The sequence below is a fragment of the Durio zibethinus genome, chromosome 18 (genome assembly GCF_047325235.1).
Source record: "Durio zibethinus cultivar Kanyao isolate XHJ-2024 chromosome 18, ASM4732523v1, whole genome shotgun sequence".
Lineage (NCBI taxonomy): Eukaryota > Viridiplantae > Streptophyta > Magnoliopsida > Malvales > Malvaceae > Durio > Durio zibethinus.
The window spans coordinates 20528061-20536194 of record NC_143179.1 but is presented as its reverse complement, the minus strand read 5'-3'; the positions used below and the strand labels follow the sequence as shown (position 1 = coordinate 20536194).

General features: G+C 30.3%; 1 pseudogene across 1 annotated transcript; it reads left to right on the top strand.

Annotated features, from left to right (window-relative positions):
• The first annotated feature begins 5993 nt into the window (after window positions 1-5993).
• LOC149513860 (uncharacterized) lies at window positions 5994-8069 on the top strand (annotated as a pseudogene). Its single transcript, XR_016329534.1, has 2 exons — window positions 5994-6822; window positions 7136-8069. The product of XR_016329534.1 is annotated as an uncharacterized LOC149513860 (transcript).
• Window positions 8070-8134: the final 65 nt, after the last annotated feature.

Genomic DNA, 8134 nt, shown 5'->3' with positions numbered 1-8134 from the left:
CCTCAGAACAATACATTTACAGTTTCTGGCAAGCCAAGTGGATTAGGAGTAGTAAATTTATTATGCCATTATTCCCAGAAGGAAGAATATTTCAATTGTCAGTTGGAAAATGAAATGGTTTAATGAAGTTCTTATCCGTTACGGTATTATCCCAAAGTAGAAAACGGAAAAAAAAGTGGAAAAGGAATAGATCCAATGTCCTGGTTGAGATTACAGTGCGTAGTTTAAAGATTGTATTTCATTCATTTTACAGACCCTACCTTAATCTCCAATCTAATGCAATCTTTAGTTCATAATTGTTCCAAGATATTAGCTTCCTGGTTTGTTTCTTTTCTTTTGCTTACATTTCCAGTTTGTTTTCAGGCTTTCAGCACTTAATTATAACAGGAAAATTGTTAAAGGCCATTTTCTTGACTCTCTGAGTAATTGGCGCATCCAGGATTTTTTTGGATATCTACGTATTATATATAAAAAATTATTAATAAATTTACCAATTTTATAATATGTGGAAAAAAAAAATTTTTTTTCATCTTTGGGAGTGTTCATATAAAAATTTTGGGTGTTCAGTAAAAAATTTTCTTTTAAATTTTGTTATTTTTCAATTCAAGGGTGTCCATGAACCCCCTCCACCAAAGGTGGATTTGCCACTGAGCAGAGTAACCAACTTGGGCAATGAAGTTGCTTAATCCGGTGGCCAAGTTCAAACCATTTGTGGTTAGTCCGGTGGAGCCTTGTCTACTATTTTAACCAAGGCTAGAATTAGCCAATGAGAGGGCAACCCTGGCGTTTTTTTATCTTTGGGAAACAAGATAACCCTTATCCGTGGAGAATCAGTGCATGTCTTTGTCAAAAATTAGGCAAACCTGTAAGATTTTTTTTTTTTTTTACTAAATTTCTCATTGTAAGGAAACTTACAAGTTAAGCAAAGCACAGTTGCCTTGTTAACGATGATTGATAAGTACATCAGATCTTTTTATAGACAGTTAATTGGCATACAACCCAATTTTTGGTACAGCCCGATTTAGTCTTACATATCAGTTCAAGTTTCTTCATCATCTTCTTGAAATGCAGTCTGTTTTTTTAAACAATTTTTAAGCTTGATATGTTTAGAAACTTGTATTCACATCAGATTGAGATTGATTTCTTATCTTTACAAGTAGGCCCTGTGAATGAGGTGCGTGATTATTGAGCCAATATATCGTAGTTGAAAGAAGCAGAATACATCAAAGCATTGAACCAAACTTCGTGTATTATTCTCAGGCTTACAAAACACAAACAAACAAAAATACCAAGAAACATGGGATGATAGGAAGGATTAAAGTAAAAAATTATGAACCATAGAATGTTCAAGACATGCATGAAATCAGTTTGATGTCATTAATAAAAAAAAATGATGATATGATATAAAAATAATAAAAATAATAACACTTAAAAATTTAGTAACAATCGTTTATAAATTTAACATAAATAAAAAATATATATTTTATCTTTGATAGGTTATCACGAATTATGATGTGATATTTTTATATTTTATTCATGGTAAATATAAAATAAACAACTATAAATAATGAATTGACAGACCCATACATGTTCAAAGTGATTTTAAAAATTAAGCTGCTTTCTTTTTCTCTCTCTCTCTTTCCCTCCCTTCGAGTTGCTTTTGATTCCTTCTCGGCACCTTCCCCAGTAGGCCAATACTGCAAAAAAGTTTGTACTGCTTCCGTGATGATATTAGGTTCCAGCAGATGTAGCTTTCAATTTTGCCTATTTTCTTTTCATCAGCAGTTACCAGCACTGTATTTTTTTTTTTTAATTCAAGTCGATGTATCTTGTTTGTTTCGAGTGGTCACTCTTTTGATGCTCAGACAAAATAGAAATATAATGTCCCCACCCCCCCATTTTCTGATTTCCAAACTCATACAAATTTTGGTTAAAAACAAAAATCTTTTATCACTGTTTTCTCTGTACTAACTTTATTACTTAAAAGCATAGATTATTAATTAATCTTTAAAATCCCAATTACCAATTTGTAATTTTCCCAATGAGATTTTTCTCTCCAATTCAATTTTCATTCCTTTCCCTTGTGCTCAACCACCCAAAAAACACAAAAAAAAAAAAAAAAAGATTTTGGCCGCCATAAAGCAGCTTGGTCCATCATCATCATCATCATGTTTCCTAATATTCAAAGAAATTTGAGTGAAAAGTAGGATTTGTAAACGTACGGATGATACCATCAAGTGGGACCCCTTTCTTCACCAAAATCACATGGGGAAGGAGCCTTCCATGGACAATCCGTAGTGGTTTTCAAGTGGTCTTATCCTAACAGTTGGATGATGATGTAACATTCAATTTCTCTCTTTTGTTTTTTAACATCGTTTTCTATAGTTATTCTTAGTGACAAAATTTTATTGTCCTAATCTAAGTGTTTAATCTTTGTTTTAATGATCACTATTTTTTTTAGTAATACAGTTAGAGCATTCTCAATTTCTTCTTTCGAACCTAATTATTTATGACAATCATCTTTAAATTATATTTTTATGTGAATTTAATGTATTTAAAATTTTATTTTTGAAATAATTTTAACAAATAAAGAACCCATCTTTTTATCAATTAAATTAATCTTTTCGAATTAATTGACTGCTAATATAATTAAAGTCGGCCAATTAAAATTAAACAGAATGAAATAGAAGAAATTAGAAAGATTTTGATTGATTTCGATGTCTTAGGAAACAATATTAGACATGACCAACATGCATAATTATTCTCAAATGCACTTCAACGACCTTTAATGGTGGATTCAAATGCACTTTTGATTAAGGAAAAAAAATGCTTCAAAGTCTTTCAACTAATCACTAAACTGAAAAACTGGCTTAGCTTTATTCTCAATGCTTTTTTACTTTTGTAATTTTCTTTACTAGATGTGTAAATTTACTTGTCCATCACTTCAAAATTGTTTCATGCGATGTTCATATAACAATAGTGAATTAAATTATGTTTTTTTTGGAATAAATATTAAATTTATCATTATATTATGACTCAATATTAAATTTTGTTACAAAATTATTTCATACATAATTGATGAATCTACCAACATGATTGAAGGAATATAACATACTGCTTTATTAAGATATATTTGAAATAATTAATAAATTAGCATAGTAAATAAAATAATTTGAGATGATATTCGAATCATGTTTGTGAAATCTGATTACTTCATTGATGGTGTCTAAAATAATAATTCTTTTAGCATTATACTTCAAATTGCATTAAATTTTGTTACCATAGTTCATTAGATTGATTTTTGAACAAAATTATCTAAAAATCAATGAAATAATTCATGTAGCTAGCTAGTTAAATCTTTCATATCTCTTCTTTTTTTCTTTTTTCTCAAAATACATTAATACCAAGAAATAAAACAAAAACCCCTTTAAAAAGTGACAAATAATAATTTAAAATTTAAATTCTAACATTTATATTTTTTTTCTTTTATTTTTATGCTGCGAACTTTTATGGAAAAAAATTCATTTTAGGTTACATTTGAAAAAGGGACAATAGAATACCCCAAATCAAGAAAAGAAAGGTGAGGATTTTGGCTTCGCTTCTTGAAGCTGATGTTGATATAGTAGGGTACTGAAAGCACAACTGCTCAAGAAATCATTCAAGCATGGCTAGCTACTCACATGAAGAGTAGTGGTTGTAGTGGAAATCCCTATAAAAAGTTATATATAGATATATATCTTCAAAAGCATAATGAAAAAATTTTCTTCATTTTCTTTTTTTTTTCTTTCTTCAATTTTTATGATATACGTAGTGGAGTAGCTAAAACAAATAGTTTTTTATATAAAAAATTTAGATGAAAAGAGGTTATTTCATTTAATGATTAAAACATATAATAGGTCTTAATAAGAATTTACATTAAATTATTGATCATTTAGTAAGAAAGATTGCTGTTACCAACAATCAAATCTAAAGTTTGCAAACGAATTATTCGATTATTATTAATTTAATTAAAATTTGCTTTAAAACAGGTATTTTGATTCACCTAAATTTAAGCTCAAAACCACTCAAATTGCTTTTTGATGTCAGCCTGGGGATAAATTAATTAATATTATTTTAGTGACCATTAGGAGATAGATTGATCACTTAATTTAACATTTTGATGTAGGGTAAGCTTTTTAGTGGCCAAATAATCCCAAAATTAGGTACATAATTGTCTTTTTTTGCAGCTTTTCATCAAATATTATATTATTAATGTTGTTGTAAGAAAAAAAAGATCATCATTGTTTCAAGTTGCATGGGCTAAGGTATTAGTGGATGCTTACTTCAACATATGTTACTTGTAATATTATATTTATTCCTTATATTTTTATCTTTCTTTTAATCTCTTATCTTATCTAGATGATAAGATAAACAATGCTTAAGACTATGGATTATGTTTTTTTCTTAGGGTGTTTATCTTGTTAGGTAAAAAGTTTCAATTCAATCACATTAGAGAAAGTGAAATCAAATAATTAATCAATCAATCACATAAGAGACAATATTTTAATGTGGTTTGATCCAATCGATCTACATTCACGAATGGAAAATAAAATTCACTAGTTGTAGAGAATTACAAACATACAAATCATATCAATTTTACTTAACAATCAATACTAATAAGACCGTCTCAATCTACTCTGATCTTATAGAGTATTCTCAATCCAAACAAACACATATTCATGTGCACAATTTCAACAAAAATAAATACATACACATATATACCAATTTATTATACTAATATTAACTCTCTCAGCATTCTCTAGTTCACTTACAAATATACAAATATATATACTCATAAAACATAAATCTTTAGTACTCTTATGGGGTATCTATCTCATAAAATCCTATAACTCTCTTACATATTTTTTTTATACCTAACCCTATAGAGACTTCACTTATTTATAAGCATACAACTTTACCTATTAAGAATTCCTTTCCTCATAATTTTTTTTTTTTTTGCCAGTCAAACTTGCCTATTAAAAATTTCTTTTCTCTTAGAATTCTTATTCTACAAGTTTTTTTTGTCTATTAAGTAACATTTAATTAATTTCAAATAAATCTGCTATGTGGTTTGAGTAATAATTTCTAACATGTTTATGTTTTATATCTTATTAAGATATTTTAATTCCATAGGAGAAAGAAATGAATATTTTTCATCCTCATATAGTTAGGAAAAATTTTTTTTTATTGGATATAGGCTTGAGTTTATCTCTATTTCTTTTTAATACACTCATATTTATAATTTGTAATGAAAAATCAACATGGGTTGTCAATTACATTTATTTACAAATTGAATTTAATTAGAGTTTAACCAAATGATTCATTCAATTTTCTTAAAAGGAGATTTCTAACAAAGAGAGATTTTATCAAATCTCAAATACTTACAAATTCTTCTTTTTTAATTTTCATTATGCTTTTGTCTTTTATGTTAAAAAAAATTCATGTACGACTTGTTAAGATTAACACTAGCTTAACATTTATTTATTATGTTGAAAATTATACATTTTGTCATCATAAAGCATTGCACTAGTAACTATATGATAAAAAAATATAATACAAAATGTTTGTATTATCATAGAGTCCACAAAATGTAACAATCCAATTACTAATTGAATTATTGAAATAAACTTTTAATGTCCTTGTCAATTGTTAATGTTGGCCAAAATAAAGAAAATTTTTAGGCATTGTTTGATAGATACTTTGCCTTTTGCTCTTTGTTATTTATTAATTTTTAAAAATTTTTCCCTTTTATCTCTATTCATTTTTTGTAAAAACGAAAGTAAAAGCAAAAGTCTTTATCAAAAGAAGCCACTCCTTTTTTTTTGTTTATTTATTTTTTATTTATGAAGAAAATTTCGAAAATATAAGATTCAAGTGGATGAGATTTGTTTTTTCTTTGAGCAATGAGATGAGAATGTAAGGGAAAATAAAAAAGCCCAATCTCATTGGTCCTGCCGAGGTTACAAGTGTGTATTATGGCACGTGCGAAGCCCATTTCATAATCTAAATTCTAGGTTCACGACCTAAATTTGAACAGCTAACGCCTATCCATTTTCCCTCCCAAAAAAGGCTCCGAACATGAGCTAATTATTGAAAAGGAAAACGGAATGCCGACCAAGTGTTTGTAAAAATGCTAACAAGAAACTCCATTTCCAAAACTCCGCAACCAACTCCCTCCACACATCTGCAAGGCTTCTCAATAAAAAAACTCCCACTAAATTAGAAGATTTCAATACCCAAAGGCCTAGTCCAAGGACAACCCCGCTGGCTCTACGGTTAAAATTTCCAAGAAACCGATAAAATCAAGTAATGGTTCAACAAATTGTGTGAATTCAACGGCTGGGTTACGAACATCTCCAAGACTGAACTGTGAAGTAAGCTTTTAACAATTTGTGTGAATTGAGCGTCCGGGTTGCGAAAATCGTGGGTCTTTGTCTAACAAGCCGGAGGAAAGCAAATTTTTCGACCCAAAGAAGATTGAATCTAGGAAAAACAAGAGTATAAAGGGGGATTGTTGGATGAAGAGAAAAGGGTAGTGGAGAGAAATGAAAGGCAAATTTGTGTTGGTTGAAAGCCGTTACGTTGGAAGGGAGAGAAAGGGAAAGGAGAGAAATTTGTGACAGAAATGAAGATGTTGGGTTTAAGAGATAGGGAAACCGGAAGAGCGACGAGAGAGGTGATGGGATTGTTCAAGGGTGGACAAAGGAGCAAGAATTGGCTTTGCAAAGAACCTATTTTTCGGCCAAGCCAACGCTTAACTTATGGAAGAAGGTTTTAAATCAGGTAACTTTTTTCCATTCCTTGATATTTGGATTTTAATTTCTTGGATTTTCCTATATTACATAATATTGTAGATTTATGTGCATATTTTGTGGTTATTCAAATTTAAAGATTCTTTGAAATTAAGGATTATAGGTTTGTGATTGAGAAGCTTTACTATTGCCCTGTTCTCATCTGTTTTGATAATGCCTAAGTTGAAGAAAGTGTAAGTAAAATCAAATGGCTTTTATGCTTCATATGCTTAGGTGTTTTACATAGAATTTTTTTCCCATACTATTGACTCCGGACTTAATTTCCAGTCAAAAATCTATTTCAGGTTCCACAAAAATCTGCACAAGCTTGCTTCGATAAAATCCACTCTGACTCTTTTAACTCCAACTCAACCCCAGCCTCGATGACAAAAAGAATAAACTTATTGCGCATTGAACATTTGTTGTTCTCTGCAAGCAAATTGCTTAAACCCACTGCGCCTAGGAATAAAAGGTCAAGTTGCAGGTAACAGAAAAGCCATCTTGTACAGAAAAAAATGGTGAGACTTTTGTTGCAAAACCATTATCATGTGGACCAAGGTGATGAAAAGAATCTATTCTCCATTCTTGAGCCCAACACAAGTCCATCTATGCATGCACTACCAAATGTTATGCTTTCCACCCCAAAAAATTTATTGGAAAAATAGGGATTTCTCCACAAGTGTCATGAGGGATCTTCTTCTGGTCCTAAGAAGCACAGTTCAAAACTTGGCAACTCTTGTACAGGAGCCCTTATTAGTCCCCCAGTGTTGAAGCAGATTAAAAATAGGGCCTTACACGAGAAGCATATCGACCAGCTACCTAGGAGGGAAGCTAAGAGAAAAGCAGAATCTGCACAAGCAGAAAAAGAAGTCCTTGTGAAGGAGAATAGGGGATCTATTCAAATGCAGAAAATAGACAAGGTTAGAGCAGCAAAAAACGCATTGGTTTCTGATACAAGATATGTTGTTGACCAGCTGCAACATCTGCGGACCACTAGTGTTGACAACTCTTTGGATTTGGATAACAACGATTATGATGATGATGATGATGATGATGATGATGAAGGTGAAGTTCAGCTTTAACAATTTTCTTTTAGTTGTATGAAAATCTGCTATAACTAGCATGCTAATTGTGGCTGTCATGTAGCTGCTGACTTTGGGCCCTGTTTAGCCTCATTCCAATTCTGGAAATTCTATGTTGTAAATTTGTTTCTAGCAATGAGACTGTTAGTTTATTCCTTTATAGTTAGTATCAGGAATTGTGGTAGATGTTAAAGGTCCCACAGATGGTTTTCTGTCTGTTAT